This window comes from Aedes albopictus, chromosome 1 (assembly GCF_035046485.1).
Source record: "Aedes albopictus strain Foshan chromosome 1, AalbF5, whole genome shotgun sequence".
Lineage (NCBI taxonomy): Eukaryota > Metazoa > Arthropoda > Insecta > Diptera > Culicidae > Aedes > Aedes albopictus.
This window is the reverse complement of record NC_085136.1, coordinates 251,936,866-251,960,246: the sequence shown is the minus strand read 5'-3', so window position 1 is coordinate 251,960,246 and position 23,381 is coordinate 251,936,866. Positions and strand designations below refer to the sequence as shown.

Sequence of the window (23,381 nt, the reverse complement as noted above, 5' to 3'; positions counted from 1 at the left end):
GAACTTCAGAACGAACTCTTGAGGTACCTCGCTTCAATTACAATAACACAATAACACGTTGTTGCTATAGTTTGATGCACTGAAGTATATCTTCAACACTCTCTGGATTGTATTTGAATGCCCGTTTCCTCTATGCTTTGGTGCTAGTTGTTTCACTCCAAGATTATATTTACAATTGTGATGGGATATTCGTAAGAAAACGGTTTACATTTCATTCAGTTTATTTTCAGTTTTATTTTCTGCAACTCGGATAAACTCTGAACTGCATTTATTAGCTTCTATATATGAGTACTAAGGATATTACTTTAAGCTGAATTTGTTCTTAAAAACACAACACATGCCGATCGTAGCGAAGATATGCGGGAGTCTTCGATGGTGTATGTACTCTCCTCACCTAACAGACTGTTTGCAGGAGAAACTAAAGCTAGTGCATCTGATGAACGTTAATGCTCAGCAGCAACATAGGACTTTTGGAGCTAATTTGGCTAGGTTTGATTAAAAAAGGACAGCTACCGGTAAGGTTGTAGGCGTGATTCAACCACATTTTAGTTTAGAAACTTGTGACAAGCCATGATTCGTATTTATTGTTATTTATTATTCGCTTCGACTAAGCACATTCGGAGCATTAGTTGGTGAGCTCATTCCATCCTTTTTATTTTTTGAAATGTTGATTTAAGTGAAAGATAGCTAGACTTTTAAGTATAACAATGTATTCGGAAGTAATAAGTAGACAAAATTAAAGGTTTGCGAAGTAATCAGAAAGATGAGGAATTCTTAAGCGATGTTATCAATGGATGTGGTTTATGTTGCTGGAAGTCATTAACGTTCATCTAATACTAATACCAGCTATGTTTACAATAAAAGAAAGGGAGAATATTCAGCATAGCTATCGAAGACTAACAAAGACGTTTAACTTCGAAACTGGTGTCATATTTCATTAGATAAAAAAGTACTCAATATAAAAAAGACAGAAGTTGAGCGTCTCTGTTTCTCCAGATAGCACTACCAAGCAAAGGGAACTTAACACATTACACAAAAAAAGCGAACGCTGTCACAATGACTCTCAAATCTGCGATGTATTTATTTCTAATCAGTATTATAATAAGTTTTTCTTATCGATAAACGTGTATAATCTCTATATATGACTGTATGACACAGTAATAAAATAGACATAAGGTCCGAAATAAATAAACAAAAATAAAATAAAACCCCAAACACTACTTCTGCATATGATCCAAAATTCATGTCACGTACGTCCCCACGTTGGTGTACACATTCGGGTAGTCCAGGTGGCACTTGTTCGGTCCGAAGGCGAGCAACCCATGCAGCACATACCGATCGCTCCCGTCCACCTTTTGGATCGCCTGCAACGGTGCCGAAGCCGTGTCGAACAAACAAATGCCCCCGGATGATGCCGATCCGCCGCCGCCGTCCTGCTCGATGCAGATCTGCCGGAAGGTCTTCTCCAGCGGGATTCGCTCTCGGCTGTACTTGCGCTGGCACTCGACCGAATCGACCACCTTTACTTCGGCCCGTTGCATCCGCGGTTGATCCCGGTGGTTCTTCCAACCGGACCGGATGTAGCTGGCCGGTTTGAAGCTACGCAGGGCCTTGGTCAGCGGTAGACAGACGGGTGCGATGTTTTCCCGATCGACGTCGGCCGTCGCGTAGAGCCGGATCAGGGCTATGTTGTTCGCGAAGCGGGGCTTGTTGTACTGCTGGTGCACGGTGATGGTTTCGATGCCGATGGACTGCGTTGGGGGTGCGCAAGCGTTGGAACCTGAAAAGAATTGGGATGTATAGAAAATAATGTAAAACTAATGAACTTTTTTTTCAGTGTATCGTCGCGCTAAGAAGGGCGCTGTCCATGAACTTCAAATACGGACACGTTTAATACTTCCAGTGAGCTATTCGCTCTTTGAAACAAGCACAACAATAGACAACGGACTAGCATGTAACGCCTAGCGGCACAGCCGAAAACTTTTCCTGACAGCTGCGGCGGGAATCTAACCCAGCACGATGAAGTTAAATGCTTAGTGACACTAGCCACACGACCACGAAGCGACACAAATTTTTACTATTTGGCCTAAAGTCATCCGTGGACACAGTCAAGGCGAAAAGCCTACAAAATGTGAAAGCTTCAAACGGTATAAAGCAAGGCGGAGCGGCGTTCCTGAGCAAATCCAAGCAAAGACTCACAAACCCAAACAGGAAGAATGAATATTTCCTGAAATCCAAAACAGGAAGTAGTGTTCAAGACTTCAAAAGCTGCGCTGAGAACCAAACAGGTAAGAGAATCAAGCAAATCAGGTTGGACAATGGGAATGAATATGTTAAATGTACACATGAAGTGTCCGTTCCATACAATCCGGCAAGTATCATAAGGTGCAGTGCCGCGCCTGCAAAACATCCATAGTTTTTTTTTCAGGATATGATGAGAGCCAGAGACCAAACTACTTCAGTTGGGTCCTGTTTCAGTTCTATTCATACATATTTTATGGCTTACTAAGAATCATAGTATGTCGTCTAATTTCGGCAATCCTCCTCGACAATGTGGTTTAGTAACCCTAACATTTCTCTTACTAACTTCAATCGTAGGTGCTGCAGTGGTTTCGTCAGTATGTCAGCCAACATGAACTCGGTGGGACAATACTTCAGAATGATTTGCTGCTGCTCTTGAAGATCACGAACGTAGAAAAATTTGTGCGATGTGCTTTGACCGCTTCTCATTCTTACCGTTTTCCATCAGTTGAATATAGCTCTGGTTGTTTTCGAGATCGTAGTGTGTGGCGCCCGAGAATGGACGCAAAAATTTTCGCTCCCGTGTTTTGTTGTGCTTTCTGTCAATTTTTCAAAAAAAGTTTTTAGAGATGACGACATTTTTACTCGTTTCGCGTTGATTGCAATTCGGTCGGTTAAAAAGTGATATGGCTAGTGGCCACGCTGGTAGTACTATGCCATCCGCCAAGAAGAATTTAGTTTATTCATTTTGTGTTTCTGAAGACAAAAAAAGCATTATTTGGGTGATTATTGATGGAGCTTCCGAAAATGATTCTTCGCGTGTGCTTTGTTTTTATTTCGATGGTGCCATGTTTCGCCACTTCGCGGGTGTGTGGTGAAAAATAGGCTTTGTGAGATTCGTTTGTACCGATTGTATGGTTCCAAGCAAGTGGGAGATGCTGGTTCTCAAATTTGACGGACGGACGGAACGGACAGGACGGAAATGGGAAAATTTGCGATCAGTGATGCAAGAGCTACATATATGAAAATTTCCATGGCAGAGCGGTTCGGATGATTTTGGTGAGATCACGGTGAAAGTTGACGCTACGTGAAAGTTGACGCTACCAGCTTTCATTCAAGCCCAACATCGAAATATTTCATCGGGGGAACTTTTTCATACAAAAATTGGGTATGCTTGTTAAGTAGAAATAGGGATAAATTTGGAACCGTTCATTTTGTATGGGGAAAAACAGTATTCTGAAAAAGTTGTTCGGGATCCCTTGGTGGATTTTTTTGTGGGACCCTGCAAATGAAAGCTGATAGCCTCTATTTTTGAATAGCGAAAAATTTGACGATGCCCATTTTTTTGTTATAAACTTTTCCCATGCACACGCCGTGAAATTGTTTCGGTTCTTTATTATTTGTTCATTATGGACGAACTGTTTAAGTACCAGTTTTAGAGAGATTGTCTTAAACGGGATGTACGTTTTCGAAAAGCATGGAAGCGATTTAGTTCCGTTGCCGGTTTTGGTCAGCATGCGGTGTTTTGAGGTGGTGAATCGGCAACTACTCGGTTCAATACTTCCGCGGTATCGAGCTTTAACCGTCAACGAATTGGATAAGCACTGTTGCGAGCACTGTTAAACGAACCAACACCAATTGTGATAATGGCCAGATCCAACATAGGTTGAGAATGAAATTAATTTCAGTAAATCATGTTACGACTTTCTAAAATAATCATTTTAAATTTCTCTACCATTTGTATTTGTATCAATTTACTTATTTTTGTGCTTATTACACCGTGTCCAATAAGTTCTCATACAAAATACAAATTTAGAAAATATCATTTTATTTCACATATGTGATTCGTATTTTCAAAATGAATACATGTATTGAAAGGCCACATAATACTTATTAAATTAGGCATACGGCTTAGAATAACTTAATTTTCTATTTGTTTTTATAAGCCTAGCAGTACACTTCCATTTTTTGAAATCCGTTTTCTCTGGCACGCAAGAAAAATGTTCGAAAAGATGTTCATTCTACGGTAGCGAAAAAGAGTCCATAAGGATAAATTTTGAGTTTGTATCCCAAGTTATGTACCAAATGGATATACTAAGGCTGAAACAATACAGTTTTAGTGATGATATGGTAAAAAAAATGCAAGTAAGCTCAACTTGGGCTGATTTTCATGAAAATAACCGTTACATCAAATATAAACATCATAAAACGTAAATTTTGGACAATATTCACCACAATAGGAATACAAGCATGTTATATAAGTGAGAATGGTGTGAATGAACCAGATAAGATGCATCCATGCTTCTTCAATATAACAAATCTTATTAAAACAGATGATTGGACATTTTTGTTTAATTTACGTTTTATTTTGTACAAAATAAAACGGCTCACACTTTACCAATACAGGATCTCATATTTTTTCTCTTCTGGTCATAGTTACTACTAGCAATGGGGAGGACATGAACCTAATTTGTTTTAACTTAAAACCATTATTCTTTAAAATACGACGAAATACCAATGAAATGGCGTGCGTGCCAGCTGAAATGGACTTACGACACATAAGCGATCAGCAGAGAAGGATAAAGGACAGTTAGTTCCGAAACATATGCTGTATTTAGTGTATGTTAGTTGGCCTTTCAATAAATAAATTTACTTTGTAAATCCTAATTACAGACGTGAAATGAATTCAATTTGATTTTGTATGAGAACTAATTGGACACGGTGTATATGGGCTTATTTTTCTGTGCTCGGGGAAGGGATCATTATACTTTTTTCTCGTTTCAGAGAGCGAGTAATGGCGCTTAAGCCTAGGCTTTGAAGCCAGGACACACGGAGAAATGCCTGTGCCCCATCCCAGGAGAAGCGACGCCAACTTTAACGGAGTGTGCATTAACCTTCTTAGCAGCACCACTCCCAACGATTATAATGTTCAAACACCATTCCCCTAAAACGAAACGGCTGGTACGGTTGTCCTCGTTTCTTCCTTCATTCAATTCAAAAAGGTATGTCAATCATGTTATTCATAAGTGGATAACCTGATTGCCTTAAATTTTTGAATTATCTCTTAATCAAGTAGTCTGCACAGTGGGCCTGGCCATTTTAATATTTGTGTCACGTCTCTGACATGCTGCAAATATTAATGCTGACAAGAAATTATCAAAAGAAATTTTGGTATTTCCAGGATGCTTTTCAATACTGGCTGTGCAAGCACTAGAATAGAATAGAATAGAATAGTCGAATACACTGCCGTTATAAGCATAGTTGTCCCATGTTACTTTTTGACGATTTTGAGTTTTTTGCACCAGGCGCTCTATTTATACGTATATTTTCATATAACATAAAAAAATAACATACTTTGTTCGAAGACTCAATGAAAAGCATGTCAAGTCAAATTGTCCCACTGTTGAATTTCTACGCATGTCTGTCCCACAACCGAAATTCTACGCATAACAGTCCCACTATAAAATTTCTACGTAAAACCGATACAATAAGCATTTTTAGTAACTTAGCTTCACCTGATAGCATCGCTATTTCAATACTGCATGGTAAAACCCTTCTTTTATGTTGGCATTACGGTCCAGCTGGAACAAAACTTGTTTTCCAGTTAAACAAAAACTGTTATTTCTTTGCAACGTGCAGTTGCAATCTGAATTCAAATACATATTGCTGCAATGCGCGTTGAGCTCATAAACCAAACATAAACATTTTAACTTAATTAAGAGGCTCAAATGTCGTGAAGCATGACGAAGCCGATCCAATATAATGACAAAGAGGTTGCTGAATTGAATGACTGGTATATGTGAAAGTTTTCAGAATTTAAGCAAGCTTGAAATATTGTTGGTAAGTGAGTTGATGAGTTTCACTTTTTTATTTCAGTATGTTATCCCAATAATTTGGTTGAATTAGTGTGTCGGTTAGTGAGTGGCTTAGTTATCGGATATTTAGAAAATAAAAAGAACACTTTTGGGTTAAACCCAAATCGAAGATGAACTGCTAAAGGCACTGAACAAGCAATCAATATATCAATTGATGAGAGATCAACCGAGTAAGCGAATTGAAGAGTAAGTGAGTGACTTGGTGAGTGAGATTTTGTAAGTGTGTGGGTTGATGAGTAAATGAGTAAGATGATAAGCGAGTGTTTTGATAAGTGAGTTGATTTATTATTGGGCTGATGGGTAAATGAGTGACTGTTTTGAATGAATGTGTTAATGAGTTATTGAGTAACTTGATAAACAAGTGACCTAGACGCTCAGAGACTTGATGAGTAAGTTATGTCGTAGATAAGCGGCTTTCTGTGTATATGTAAAAGAAATGATAGAGCCCAAAAGGATTATATTGTTATTATTGTATGTGTATTAAAAGTGAACATAGTACCGTAACTGTTTGTTTTCGAATAGGATGAATATAGAACCGTACCATTATCAACGGCATTCTGACCCTTCATATAAAAATAAAGATACATGAAGCATGAAGCCTCTAATGGCAAATCACTCCCAATCTTTGCTAGGGTTCCTATTCATATGACCCATACAAGCAGAGGAAGGCATGGTGCAGAATGTTTTGAAAACTTAAGCTGTTGAATTTCTAAACATATTTTATTTCAGTGATATGTACATATTTCTAGTCATTTAAAATTAATACAAAAGCTTAATCAGTTGTATGATTTGTTGGTCATTAGGCAAAATAGTCCATTAGGCCGAAAAGGTCATTAGGCCGAAAAAATCATTAGGCCGAAGAGGACGTTAGTGCCGAATAATTCAGGTATAGAACAAGGTCATTTCGCCAAGACCTGGCCAAAATACCATTTCGGCCTAAAGACCTTTTCGGCCTAAAGACCTTTTCGGCCTAAAGACCTTTTCGGCCTAAAGACCTTTTCGGCCTAAAGACCTTTTCGGCCTAAAGACCTTTTCGGCCTAAAGACCTTTTCGGCCTAAAGACCTTTTCGGCCTAAAGACCTTTTCGGCCTAAAGACCTTTTCGGCCTAAAGACCTTTTCGGCCTAAAGACCTTTTCGGCCTAAAGACCTTTTCGGCCTAAAGACCTTTTCGGCCTAAAGACCTTTTCGGCCTAAAGACCTTTTCGGCCTAAAGACCTTTTCGGCCTAAAGACCTTTTCGGCCTAAAGACCTTTTCGGCCTAAAGACCTTTTCGGCCTAAAGACCTTTTCGGCCTAAAGACCTTTTCGGCCTAAAGACCTTTTCGGCCTAAAGACCTTTTCGGCCTAAAGACCTTTTCGGCCTAAAGACCTTTTCGGCCTAAAGACCTTTTCGGCCTAAAGACCTTTTCGGCCTAAAGACCTTTTCGGCCTAAAGACCTTTTCGGCCTAAAGACCTTTTCGGCCTAAAGACCTTTTCGGCCTAAAGACCTTTTCGGCCTAAAGACCTTTTCGGCCTAAAGACCTTTTCGGCCTAAAGACCTTTTCGGCCTAAAGACCTTTTCGGCCTAAAGACCTTTTCGGCCTAAAGACCTTTTCGGCCTAAGGACCTTTTCGGCCTAAAGACCTTTTCGGCCTAAAGACCTTTCCGGCCTATAGACCTTTTCGGCCTAAAGACCTTTTCGGCCTAAAGACCTTTTCGGCCTAAAGACCTTTTCGGCCTAAAGACCTTTTCGGCCTAAAGATCTTTTCGGCCTAAAGACCTTTTCGGCCTAAAGACCTTTTCGGCCTAAAGACCTTTTCGGCCTAAAGACCTTTTCGGCCTAAAGACCTTTTCGGCCTAAAGACCTTTTCGGCCTAAAGACCTTTTCGGCCTAAAGACCTTTTCGGCCTAAAGACCTTTTCGGCCTAAAGACCTTTTCGGCCTAAAGACCTTTTCGGCCTAAAGACCTTTTCGGCCTAAAGACCTTTTCGGCCTAAAGACCTTTTCGGCCTAAAGACCTTTTCGGCCTAAAGACCTTTTCGGCCTAAAGACCTTTTCGGCCTAAAGACCTTTTCGGCCTAAAGACCTTTTCGGCCTAAAGACCTTTTCGGCCTAAAGACCTTTTCGGCTTCATGACGTTTTCGGCCTATGACCAATCCGGTTTAATGAAATTTTTGGCCTTATGACTTATTCGGCCATATAAATACTTTGATTTAACAATATTTTGCGGTCACACGACGTTTTTCCGACCAAACGATATATCGGCCTGGTGACCTTTTAATGCACCAGGCGCTCACCTAATTTTGGAGCACCTCACATTCATCCTCTCATCAATTCACTAATCAACTCACTCACCTAGTTCCTACTTAACCGATTATTAAGAAAGTGTCAAAATGTGAAGCCATTCGTATGTTGTCTTTCGGCTCCGTTTTGCCTCGAGAGGCCTTATGCATGAGAGTCTTATAATGTTATAAGAGAAGCTGAGAAGCTAACATTGTTTGTTACTAAAAAAATATAATTAAAAAGTATAGAACAGACCACATCGAGCGTGAAATGAGACGACTAATTATCGTGGGACTGATATGCGTAGAAATTTTGCCAACAGGACCACATTTCTAGGCATAACAGTCCCAGTAATAATGTTTTTGCTATAAAACACTATATTTTTAAAAATATTTGATTGGAAATACTTCAGGCATGAAAATATAAGCGATTTCTAACGATACTATGAAAATTTAAATCCGATTTGTTGCCCCATTTAGTCAAAAAACATGAAAAACCTGCTTGAAACTTCAATCGCGATTTTCTCAGTTTCAAGTTTTTCAACATGGGACAACTATGCGTAGAACGGCAGTACAGCTCTGGTTGTCTTCGAATGGGGTTATTGGCAACGTCACGTCTTCATCTAGATCGACCATCAGCCATAATCTTCAACCAACTCAAATCTTGGCATGCTTCGCTTTCGTTGATGATAGCGCCGCGCAGGTTTGCTTACGTGATGTCTAACTAATGATGCCACCTCTAAGCCGTATCCGGAAACCGAAATTGGACGTCCTGTCCCGATGGTTGCCGGCTCAATCGGCATCCGCATACATGTCGAGCCCGTCAGCTGTGGATCCAAGTATCAATTGTTGGCTTCTAGTTGACTTCAAGTGCTTCAATACCGTCGTGGCCTCGTGCCAGTCCAGTTCTATAGGGCAGCTTGATTTCCGAGCCAGGATGGAGACGTTTACTGCTATATCCGGTCGACAGTGAACCGCTACGTACAGCAGACAACTGATGAGACTCAGATATTGAGTGTTGCTCGACAAACGTCGTTCCTTCTCCTCCTCCTTCTGCTGAAGGTAGCCAGGATTCAACGGTGTTTTCGATGGCTTAGCGTTTTTCAGAGCACTTTGAGGTATTGTTGAACGGAGGGAGTGGAAGAGCGACGGACAGAATTCGAATCGACGACGATGGACAAGCTGTGGAACCTCCAACGCTAGACGGGGTCAAGACAGCCATTAAGGGTCTGAAGAACAACAAGGCTGCTGGGAAGGACAAACTACCGGCCGAACTTCTCAAGAACGGTAGTGAGCAGCTGTATCAACTCTTACACCGTATTTTATTAAAGATATGGGAGGAGGAAGAACTGCCTGCTAGTTTGTTGGATGGTCTCATTTGTCCTCTTTTCAAGAAAGGGCATCGACTGGAGTGCGCGAATTACAGAGGACTAACACTCCTCAATTCAGCGTACAAAATTTTGTCCGAAGTTCTGTTCCATAGGCTGATGCCGATTGAGGAGTCCGTCGGCGAATATCAAGCATGATTTCATGAGGGCCGATCAACGACGGATCAGATGTTCAGCCTACGGCAGATTCTCGATAAATTTCGGGAGTATAACTTGCAGACCCATCATCTGTTTATTGATTTCAAGGCGGCGTACGATTCAGTGAAGAGAAACGAGTTATGGCTTCCCGGCGAAGCTGATTAGACTGATTCGTGCGACGCTTGACGGATCGAAATCAAGTGAACGGGTTGCCGATGAAATTTCGTCATCGTTCGTAACCTTTGACGGACTGAAGCAGGGCGATACTCTTTCGAACTTACTGTTCAACATAGCACTAGAAGGAGCGGTAAGGAGAGCTGGTGTGCACAGGAGTGGAACCATTGTCACGAAGTCGCATATGCTCCTGGCCTTCGCGGACAATATCGACATCCTCGGAATCGACCGTCGGGCCGTGGAAGAGACGTTCGTGCCTATTAAGAGGGAGACTGTATATTGTATGCCTTTAGAGATTCCAAAAAAAAACATTTCCTCAATGATTTCATTAAGAGTTTCACCAGGTTATTTCAGAAACGTTTCAGCAAGGAATCTCTAAAAATGTTAGAAGAAATCCATAACCTTCTGTCTTATCTTTGTACAATTTCCTAGAGGTATTCTTGAATGAATCCCTGGGATTTTAACGATGGAATCCCAGTAAGAATTATGGAGGAATCCCTGAAGGAAATATCGATAAACTTTTCGGAAAACACTTGGTGGAATTTTCTAGTGGAAGATTTCCTGAAAGAGTTACTGAAGGAACCCGTATACGTAATTCTTAAGGAATCTTTGTAGAAATACCTGAAGAAACACTTGGATGAACTTCCACAAAAGCGATCGGTAGGAGTTCGGCTTCTCCGTCAACAGATCTCTAGAACGACCGCTTAGGATTCGTCCTTACGTTTCGGCAATTGTTGGTGCCTTCTCATGATTTTTCCCCTGGAGAAGGCACTAACAATTGCCGAAACATAGGGACGAATCCTAAACGGTCGTTCTAGAGATCTGTTGACTGCAAAGCTGAACTCCCACCAATTGTTATCTCCAAAACAGTCGCACCCTGGAAGTTCGAACTACTATAAAAAAATAGAAAAATCTCTTGAGAGCTTCCTTAAAAAGGCGGTAGACGGTTCCTTGAAAATATTTATGGTAGACGGTTCCTTGAAAATATTTATGAAGAGATTGCAAGATCCGCGGAGAAATTCGTAGAAGTATCCTTGGAAAAAATCCAGGAGAAATTTCAGGAGTAATGCTTAGAGGAATACTATGGCTATGGAAACTGGAAATAATCTTTGAGTGAAATTCAGCAGGAATTTCTTGGAGGAATTACTGCTGCTGCTGCTAGTATCACTGGAAGAACCTCTGGATTTCTGGATGAATTTTTAAAGAAAATTTCTGGAAACATTGCTGAAGAAATCTCTGTATGAACCACCATCGAAAGATTTTGCTGGCTGTAAGAATTTCTGAAAGAATCTTTAAAAGAAACTGAAAACTTTTAGTGGCTACGTAGTTTTCTGAAGGGATCTCCGGAGAAAATTCTGTTGAAATGTAGAACAAACCGTAGAAGAATTTCTGAAGTAATTTCCGGTGGAGCTTTAGAAGGAATAATTTAAAACTTCTCAGGGGATTCTTCGAAAACGTCTCGGGAATATCCATGGGAATATCTAAAGGAAGCCCTGGATATCCAGGGGATGGCCAAAATGTTTGGGATAGGCAACTTTTTTTCTCCCACAAAAAAATTCAACATGCTGTAACTTTTCATAGAGTGCATCAAAAAATCTCAAATTTTGACTGTTTGTCAACCTATTATATGTGTATCATTGGTACAAATTTGGGCTCGATTGATAAATTTTTCGCGAAGTTAGAACCGTTCGGGTAAAACACTATTTTTTAGACAAGTAATTTTTGAACTGTCACATCTCGGAAACTAGTGAACCGAATTGAATGAATTTTTTAACGTTCATCAACAATATATTGATACTTAATACGACGTTTTAAAATGTAATATTTTCTCACGACGAATTAAGTTATACCGGGTTGAAATTTTTACCCATAAAGAGGAAAATAAGTCAAATTTACAATACCACACAAAAATTACTAAATGTGTTCTTCCTTCAATCTAAATAGGCTCTAATATATCTGATTAGAGATAACTTGAGAACAGAAGTGGAAAATCTTTGGATATCAACACTAAAATTTATTGACATTGATGTAAAAAAATTACATTTTTTCGAGAAAAATCCAAAAAGTGTCATTCTATGATAACTTTTTTCAACGTTTAAAAAGTACCTATGTTTTAATAGTTTATGATGCATTTACATATTGTTAGTGTACGTTCAAAATTTCATTCAATTCGGTTTACTGGTTTCCGAGATATGACAGCTCAAAAATGAGTTGTCTAAAAAATAGTGTTTTACCCGAGCGGTTCTAACTTCGCGAAAAATTTATCAATCGAGCCCAAATTTGTACCAATGATGCACATATAATAGGTTGACAAACAGTCAAAATTTGAGATTTTTTGATGCGCTCTATGAAAAGTTATAGCATGTTGAACTTTTTTGTGAGAGAAAAAAAAGTTACCTATCCCAAACATTTTGGCCATCCCCTGTATTACCTAAAGATTCCTTTGATGAATTTTTTAAACTATCTTTGGATGATTTTATGAATGAATTCCTGGAGTAATTTTTGAAGAAATCCATTAAATATTATCTTAAAGAATCCCTGGCAAAGGGAAACTACCCACTGAGGAATTTTTGAACTTTTAATTTTCTGAAGAAATCGCTGGAAGAAATTCTAAAGGTTTGCATGGAAGAATCCATGGGAAAATTTCTGAAAGAATTCATGGAACCATTTCTCGACGAATTCTTGGAGAACTTTATGAATGATTATCTGCAAGAATTTCTAATGGAAAATCTGGAGCAATTTCTGAAGTAATCCAGGGAAGATTTATCAAAAAAACATGAGAAGCTTATAGAAGATTTTCTATATGAATCCATTTCCAACGGAACTATTTAGCTAGGAATCCATGGATGTTCTTGGATAAATGTTATCCCAAAAGGATATCAAAATAAATTCATGGAGCAATTTCCGATGTAATCCATGCCAGATTTTTCAGAACAAATGTTTGAGAAATTTTGGGAGCTTTATCTAGTGACATTTCTGAAGTAATCCCTAGTAGAATAACTTAAATAATCTCTAAGGAATAATTACGAACAAATCTTTCATGGATTTTTGATAGTCTGGAAGACGCTACGGTGAAAAGATCCTTCGTCGAGGAGCTGGGAAATCCCGCTGCGGATATTCCGGAAGGTGTAGTTAGTGTAGAAGATCAATCGAGCGCTATCACGAACGCCTTCATCGTCACCGGCGAGAATAATTTGGGTGAGCTACGCACCCACAGAAAGCAGTGATTCACAGATGACACCTGGAATGAAAGATTGAAACAACCATTGGTAGCAAAGGGGGCCGGGTTTCGATCGCATATCAGTAGAGATGCTCAAAACTGATCCCGTAGAACCCTGTGCACAAATGTTGCATCAATTATTCTGAAAAAAATATGGGAAACCGCGACATATCCGGTCGACTGGATGCAGTGGCAGCCCATTACCATGAAGCACCTAAAGGACTTCTAACTGACTGATGACGTTGCTGTATTAGCTCAATGGTTCTCTGATATGCAGAGTAAGCTCGATGATCTTGCCGAACGCTCTTCGGTGTACTGTATGCTTCACTGTAGGGGAGACTGATGAGACTTGATCCCTGGGGAGACTTGTTTCCTCCATATTTGCTCGGAATCAAAAACATTTCTCTTCTAGTATATTTTTTCCAAAACTACTCCTGGACAAACGACTTTGTTTTGGCTACAATTGATTTCGATTGTACATTGCATTATTTTTTAACGGCTGATGGTTTATTTTCAGTCCTTCAGAAATCTTTTAGGCGAATCCGAAAAACCTCAATAACTTTGTGAAAATTGAAGCAAATCGTGTCAAAATTTCCAGCACAGAGTTTAATTGAAGTACTTTCAAACTTATTTATCCAAATGAGGTTGTTGTTCACATATTTTAATTAATTCAGGTTAGTATATACAACAGTGACATGGGGAGACTTGATCCCTCGAGGATTACACTCACATTATACATGTGAAAAATACAATTCTATTCGGAAGCCTCTATTTACTTGGAATTCTAGTCTATTCAACGATAAAACGTGTCAGATAATTATAACTTTAGTACAAACCAAGAAAAGGAGGATCAAGTCTCCCCATTTTGAAAATACGGCACATCCTTAAAAATTTAAGGAAATCTTACAATTTCAAACACTCCACATTCATCAAAAATACAAGAGAACTCGTAAAGAAAATGAATAGGAAGATTTTGGAATTATTTTCCCTTTAAATAAACCATGTGATCAAAAAGGGATCATGTGTCACCCATTTTTGAAAAATACATCATAAGCCATGCCTCCATAAAAACACAGTTTTGAAAACTTTAACAATAATTTAAAGGCCTTCTGTTGTGTATTAACTTGCAATAGATGTTTACCTGCCATTTTGTACGGAAATCGGATCTAGTTTTGTGTTTTTTCTTAAAGTTTCAGGTTAATTAAGAAAAAGGAATCAAGTCTCCCCAGTCTCCCCTACGGCGAACCCAGCCAGAAGATGGCCAAAGCCGGGAGGATACGATGGGCAGGGCAGGGCAGGGTACCAGAATGCCGGACAACAACCCTGTAAAGTTGGTATTTGCTATTAATCAAATTGGCACACGAAGGCGTAGACCGCAGAGAGCACAATGGGTGAACCAGAAGGAGCGTGATCTGACGAGCATTGGGCGTGATCGACAATGTGGAGCGGTAGCCTAAAACCGAGGATTGTGGCGTAATACTCTTGATTATGTGTTATCAAAATTGTCCTAAATGTACAAATAAATATATGAATGATATTTGAGTTCTACATACCATCTACTATGCCGCAATCCTGACTGCTGGAAGTATCGTATTCACCCAGCCGTATCGACGTCGGACGCAGTTTTCCGGTATTGTAGACGCATTCGGCCGCGGTCACCAGGTAGCGTTCACTGATCAGCATTGCATGGCACAGAACTCGCTTCTCGCGAACTCCTTCCTGGCTGTACTCGATCAACCCCACCCAAGGATACGACATCAAAACGGATTTTTCTGACTCTCTGGTTGTTGGGTACAGGTTTTCACCACAGTCCCGGCTCAGAAGGTGCTGCTTCGGGTGCGTTAGTTCCGGAGCTTCTACGAAGGAACCGTTCAGTTGTTCTGCAATCCACCTGATGTATCGAGCCACGTCCGTGTACACCACATACTGATACGGATCGCATCGGCTCCGGTCGCTCGCGAGTGAAGTTGAAAATGCTACGATACCCCGGACGTACCAACGACCATCGAGTTCAAAGAACATCCCACCGCCGCTGTCCCCGTTGCAGGCATTGACGCCATCATTGCTCCCGGCGCAGAACATGTCGCCGGTCAACGTCTGTCCAAACACTCTTCGGTTGCTGTCGATACAGACCTGATTATCCACCACCTTCAGTTCGGCTTTATTCAGCGTTTCGGAATAACCCGCAGTCCTGGTAGCCCCGAACCCCACAACCGTTCCATCTTTGTGACGGATCAACATCCGATCTTCTCCTCTGTTCCACAGACAAACCGGTTGGATGAACGCCGTAAACTTGATGTGCGTTGCCAGCTTTATCAGGGCAATGTCGTGCTGCAGGAAAATATGGCACCGTTTGTTTATTAAAAAGTTAAACGTCGTTAACCGTTAAGTTTAACGAGCCTCAATTTTAATCGTCATTTGGTTCTTCAGATTTGTTCACTTGAAAATTCATGATGTTGTTGGTTTTGTAATAGCATCACATCAACGTAAGAAATCTAAAATTTAACGCTTCAACGTCACAGCGTTCATATTTATTTCATAGCGTTAACGATTATGAAAAAAAAACAAGATGAAATCGAACAGCTCACACAAAGAAAAATGTTTACAGAACAGATTCATGTAAGAACACTAAAATATAGCCACCTTTTTAATTGTAAGAATATAACATATTACTTTACTGCCCCACATGCGCACAACAGTCTCATGTGAAAAGGAAATCAAGCAAAGATGGGACTGTCATGCGAATTTTTATAATAGACTATCTAATGAAAAGGGATTCTTCAACGTCACAGTAAAAAGCATAAATTTGTACAGACGCAGTGGTATATACGCCCAAGTAACAATTTGATGACTTATTAGTTTTGTAGAGGTTTTGAAAACCCACATAAACCGTCAGCTGACCGCGGTCCAACGATTGCAATCATCACTTTTTTCCCCTTCCTCAGATTGACCTGCAATCTGACGTGGTAGACGCCATTGTCGCCCAAAAATAGAAGTTCACACTCACACACTGATAATGCCTGCTAGTCCCCAGCAGATATCTTATTGGTTCCTTGTGTGAGTGTAGCTGATCAATCAATTCAAGCTCAAACTTGTTAACGGCTAACGGATCAACGGAAATGTGCCCACCTGTGGTGGCTGAGCGCCAAGCCGGAATTTTTTGTGCACCATAATGTGATCGACCGCATGCTCCTGAGCGCGGTCGTTTGCAACATGCAGCCTTTGGCGACCGACCTGTACGATGAGATTTTCAGGTGGGATCACACCGCTGGACAGGCGGAGGCAGTGACCAGCTGAAAATATTCAAGGCATATGATGATAACTTACTGTCGTTCGTATGTCTGCAATCGAGAGTTTATTTGTTTATTTGTTTATTTATTCATAATTCAACTGACTTAGAAGTCTTATTGAATAACTTAAGGTGAATATATAACGAAGCCACACGTCGAATTGTCAAGAGCACAAATCTGAGGAACCAAAAGACGGATTGCGCTGAAAAGTCGATCGATTGGTGAGCGGCTGCTGGTGACCAATCGATCAACTTTTCAGCGCAAACCAACCCTCGGTTCTTCAGATTTGTGCTTTTGAAAATTTAAAGTGTGTCTTCGTTATATATTCACCTTAAAACTAATGATACAAAACTGCATTGGAGACATACTAACTACGAACAATTATTGCACACAAAATACTATTACATTACACAATCATCGAGAATTTACTTTTTTCAGAAATAAAAGCAGACCTACACATAATAATCACATTCGACACAGTTGACATCATGAAATATCATTTACATTCAGAAGATACAAAGTATTTGAGACAAGCAACAACATAACTAGTGACATTCAAATTCATTGACAAAAAGGTTTCCATGTATCATTGTGACGATTAACAAATTCTCTGATTCTCACATTCTTTGGCCATATACCCGGATCCATTGCTCGTGTTTTCCATCCCTTATCAAGAACAACTTTAAAAGAAATAAAATCGGGTTTTCTAAAACGATTCCATTTGGAAGTCAATTTTGCTACATCGATGCGCTCGGGTTGCGGTGTACCAATTGCTCGAGGAGACCATCACTTGTATATCCCATTCGGTTGCACTTTCATCAATGTTTGTGACGAACAATGAGAAGTCGTCGTCGTCATCTGTAGTGCGCTTCTTCTCATTACTTTTCGTGTGTGGGGCATTTATTTCGGTTTCGTTGCATGGTTTGGACGATGAGATGGGTGTCGAATGGAGCAGCGAAACACCACTCGAGGATGCTGCTGTAGCCGGTAGCGTAGCTTTCGAAATCATTTCCAGAATTCCCGCCACAGATGATTTCAGTTCTTCCACTTCTTCTTCAATCGTTTTTGCGTTCGTCGTTCTGCTCGTAGGGTCGGACAAGATACCATCTCTCGCTCTCCGAAACTTATCCATACAGATATCGCACATCCAAATGATGTTCAACGAGAGGGTGCACACATCTTCCTCGCTTAGTCCAACACAATTAGCGTGATATAGTCCCGCACAATCTCCTTCGCAAACTGTGAATAATTCGGTAGTAGAGTCCACACTTATGGAGCATTTTCGGCATCTACTATCTCTTTCCATCGCCGATCAGAAATGGCAGTTAAGTTACTGCTGAAGTTATATGGAGCAAAAGAATTTCGTATTTTCGTTATTTCCTGAATTGTAACGATGTCCACGGCACTAAACTGGCACAATTATGATTATACACGATTGTCCGAACTAAACATAATTTTATCAACGTTAAAAAACAATCGAAAAAGCAATCGATTGAGGAGCAAAAGCAGCTTCGTGATAAACGTTACGACACGACACAATGTACCACAATGTATGACACAATGAGAGTTAGCAACTCACCCGTCAAAATGGTGTCCTCGTTCAGTATGCTGCCACCGCACTTGTACACCGGCGGTTTCGTTCCCTCGCGATGGTGGATCGCTGTGTGCCACGGCCAGTTTTGGATGGTGGTCGGTTTTCCATCGACGATCAAGTTCACGGTACCGCCTTTCGTTGACCACAATCTTTCGGGAGGTCCAATTGAATCGAATATCCGATAAGGACCATCAAGAGAACCAACGAAAACGGAATCGCTTTCGGTGTCATCATCTTGCTGATAGATAAGAAGTTCTTTTTATTTGAGCAGAATACAAACCATCAAGCTCAACTTGATCACAAATGATCTACGTGAACGTCTCAAATAAACTGAGCCAGGACAGAGCATTCACAGACAGTGCTCCACATGCGAGAACCAGGGATGGAAACACTCACTTGCAAAGAGTTACATTCACTTGCTATGATCTCAGTTGAGAAGCATGCCATTAAAAATAGCATATGGAGAACTTTTACGTTGTAATTGTACACGTACACACGTATACCTACAGGGGATGGCCAAAATATTTGGGATAGACAACTTTTTTTTCTCTCACAAAAAAGTTCAACATGCTATAACTTTTCAAAGAGCGCATCAAAAAATCTCAAATTTTTACTGTTTGTCAACCTATTGTATGTGCATCATTGGTACAAATTTGGGCTCGATTGATTAATATTTCGCAAAGTTAGAACCGTTCGGGTAAAACACCTATTTTTAGACAACTCATTTTTGAGCTGTCATATCTCGGAAACCAGTGAACCGAATTGAATGAAATTTTGAACGTACACTAACAATATGTAAATGCTTCACAAACTATTAAAACATTGGTCCTTTCTGAACGTTGAAAAAAGTTATCATGGATTGAAATTTTTTGGATTTTTCTCGAAAAAAATGTATTTTTTTTACATTAATGTCAATAAACTTTGGTGTTCTTATCCAAAGATTTTCCACTTCTGTTCTCAAATTATCTCTAACCAGATATATCAGGGCCTATTTGGATTGAAGGAAGAACACATTTAATAATTTTTGTGTGGTATTGCAAATTTTACTTATTTTCCTATATATGGGTAAAAATTTCAACCCGGTATAACTTAATTCGTCGTGAGAAAATATTACATTTTATAACGTCGTATTAAGTATCAATATATTGTTGATAATCGTTAAAAAATTCATTCAATTCGGATCACTGGTTTCCGAGATATGACAGTTCAAAAAATAGTTGTCTAAAAAATAGTGTTTTACCCGAACGGTTCTAACTTCGCGGATAATTAATCAATCGAGCCCATATTTGTACCAATGATGCACATATAATAGGTTGACAAACAGTTAAAATTTGAGATTTTTTTATGCACTCTATGAAAAGTTACAGCATGTTGAATTTTTTTGTGGGAGAAAAAAAGTTGCCTATCCCAAACATTTTGGCCATCCCCTGTACTAAAGTCGTGGAGGAGCTCCCTTCATACACATTTTTTGATAGCGAGCTTCTCATCTAAGATAGTAGCAAATCCATGTAACTCTTTGCCTCTTTGTAAGTGAATGCTCCCATCTCTGGGCGTAAACCGGTCCCATCGCATGTTGATATTGATACATTGCTACGGAGTTTCCCGGGCTTGTTGTTTCCGTTTTTCGTCTTGGTTACTGCGCTACCAGTTTGCTAGACGAGACTGCGTTGTGGACGCGATCACGGTTACAATTGCTTTTTGAAAGGAAGGGTAAAAACGCGATCACATTCGGGCTCATTCAAATATTACGTAACGCTAAGGGGGGAGGGAGGGGGTCTAGCGCTGTGTTACGCTTCATACAAAATTTCAAAATCTCCCATACAAAAATTGTTACGTGGGGGAGGGAGGGGGTATAAAATTGACAAATTTTGCGTTACGTAATATTTGAATGAACCCTTCACGGATACAGAATTTAGACATTCTTGTGTACGACTGGAATAGCTCCGCCTCTGTGTCAAATGTACACATTTACTTGTTTGGCTGTAGCGTTGGTATTACAGCTCTAGGGTGTTGGTTGCACCACAGACAAACAGACGTAACACTACGAACAACTTTCGATTCAAAGCATTGCCACGGAAACATGTTTGCTCAGTGCTACAAGGACAGAGTATGGCCAACCATCAACTAGGTGGCGGTAGTGAGCAAACGTTAAACTCGTACAAAAACCACAGAGAACGGACATCCAAGTTCAGTTCCAAAACTGTGTAAGTAAGGAATTAAACGGTCATTTGAAATGACAACACAAGTGGCGCTGCTATCGCAAAGTTCCCACGCTGCTGTCAGTGGTGAATATAAAACCACAGAGAACAGACATCCAGGCTAGAACAAATTTCATTCAGAAAGTTGTGTAAGGATTTGAATCTTTACTTAAGTAAGGTTGCAAACCAATACACGATGACAACACTAACGCCACCAAACACCATATTGCCACAGTCAGTGGTTAATTGAAACATTTCCAGTGATGAATTAAATTAGTATGGGAAATTAACCGATTGTAGCGCCTCGCTATTGCCACTTGTGTTTCCGATTTCAAATGGCGATTAAATTCTTTACACAGTTTCGGAACTGGACTTGGATGTCTGTTCTCTGTGATAAAACTTATCTAGATATGCGTACTCACCACTGACTAGCAACATGCTGCTTATGTGACGCTAGTGTTCTCAACGCTAAAAATTTTTGACTTTGACTTTCGAAAAAAAAATGTGTTCCAGCATAAGGACTGTTCAATTTATAAAACGGACAACTTTACAAGGCTATAAAAAGAAGACGCGTAGTTCAAATTTAACCACCCTTGCTTCGTTGCTCAGTACGTCATCTCTCATTATAGTAATCATTTTTGAATCGAATAAAAATAGTTTTATTTTATAGAAAATCGGCCAGGTGTTAAATGAGGTGAATTTTTCGATTGCTGAAAATTGAGTATATATATAAAATTACTGTTCACATATGTTATATCATTTTTAATACCAGAAAAGTATGTGCCATGCTGCAGCAGCATAAGTAATAAACAAAAAAAAAAAATTTAAACTCAATTGGAAAATTAAGTATTGAGATATTAAAATCTCAAGTGAGATTCGATTTTTTTAATAAAAATCAATTGTAAAGCAAAAAGGGCATGAAAATATTAAATAATCAATTTTTTTATGCATCCAGTCGAAAGTGGGAATAATGTGGGTTTAAATGCAGAAAACTGCTTCTTAATAGCATTTCTGGTTTGGTTACTGTGCGCCATTACAGACACAGTAATCAAAACAGTTTCGTTCTCTGAAGGTTCTTCCAAATAACCATACAACTTAATACAAATTTTGCATAACAATGATGTTGGAAATAAAAACTTTGCATCCGATTATTATTTAATAAGGTGTACGATAACATAGGGCCAACAGTGTTGCAAATAAATAATAACAGGATTCGCTAGAGTCGAATATCTGCATCAATGGAGCAAAAAGTATGAAATTTTTTAATATGACCATCTTTATGGATTAAATTTTTGATGAAAAATGCAATTAAAAGTAAATATTTCTTCTGTATCATTCAGAGAGCAATATTGTACTACTCTGGACAAATTTTTAGCCGAATCCGTGATTCTATTGCAACACAGGACTTAAATGAACATTTTTTAATATTTTCTATGAAAACAAGGCAACTCACTATATCAAGCTGGAGAATGCTTGGTGCATTATAACTGATCATTTATTGAGCTTTACCTTAAGTAGAATAGTATAAGATTCCAATACATTAAAAACTTCATGAAAATGTGCATGTTAAGTATGTGGAAAGTTATGTCGAATTTTGAGAAATGGGTTTTTATTGATGTTTTACGAAAACCACTTCAGTTACACAATAAAGAACATTTTGCTTAATATTATATTTTTCCCACATTTCAGAATAGCTACAGAAAGTTATGCATAAAACTGATAATGATTTTATTGAAAAATAAAAAAGATATCACACAAGCAAGTTGTCCGTTTTATAAATTGAACAGTCCTTAGATGTCTGTTCTCTGTGCAAAAACGATGCGAGTGGTGGGCAGTTGGCCAACTATCAAATTTTGGAATGGACAGTTAAATCGGTGTACGATGGAAAAGGTTAGAGTGCTACGTATGTTTGTCTGTGGTTGCACGGTCAAGAAAAAAAAAATGGTAAGAGAGTCGTGTGAGTGAGATTATCATTACATAATACGATATTCTTACATGTGTTGCACTGGAATATTTCTTACTCACTTTCTGGATTTGCCTTGAATATCTAATCTCTCTGTGCATCGGTGCTAGTTGTGTTATTCAAATATTATATTCACAGTTGTAGAGGGCAATACGTAAGAAAAATGTTTACATTTCATTTAGTTTATTTTCAATCTTATCTTATGTAACTCGGTTCAATATGAGTACTGTTCTAAGGATGTTAATTTAAGCTAAACTTATCCTTAGAAATACAACACCTGCGATCGTAGCGTAGACATGCGAGTCTTTGATGATATTACTCATTAAATAGTTTGTTTAGTTGAGAAACCACAGCTGGTGCATCTGATAAACGTTAATGCTCAGCAGAAACATAGGACTTTTGAAGCTGATTTGGTCGAGGTAAAAAAAATTACAGGTAAGGCTGTTGGTGTAATTTAACTACGAAGTCGGCATTTTGGCGAGTTTTTTTTAAGTAAAAGGTATTTAACGAAAGTAACTTGATGCATTCGAAAATTGTTGACATTTAAAATTAAATGTTTGTAAAATAGGTAATCAGACAGATTACTTACGTGGTGGAAAAACTTGTAATTAGAAGGCACGAAATGTTGCTAATTGGCAAATTGAGTGATGAAATTTGTGAAAAAAATCGCGTTCTGGTGGGATTCGAACCCACGACTCCGTATTCGCTAGACCGGCGCTTTAACCAACTAAGCCACAGAACAGGTAATGGTTCTGCGGAATAGAAAGCCAAACTGACTCCGAAGCCGCACCGTGAACACTCCTATTTCACAAACTCATCTCTCTTTTCGGCTTAGATGCCAATCCACAACACACTCCTGTTTGTGCCCACTACCTACAAGTGCGTAGGTAGTGGGCACAAACAGGAGTGTGTTGTGGATTGGCATCTAAGCCGAAAAGAGAGATGAGTTTGTGAAATAGGAGTGTTCACGGTGCGGCTTCGGAGTCAGTTTGGCTTTCTATTCCGCAGAACCATTACCTGTTCTGTGGCTTAGTTGGT

The 23,381-nt window shown here is 39.3% G+C and overlaps 1 pseudogene; it reads right to left on the bottom strand.

Annotated features, from left to right (window-relative positions):
* Nucleotides 1–1,057: 1,057 nt before the first annotated feature.
* On the bottom strand, nt 1,058–18,422 carry LOC109400508 (polyserase-2-like; annotated as a pseudogene).
* Between the last annotated feature and the right edge of the window lie 4,959 nt (nt 18,423–23,381).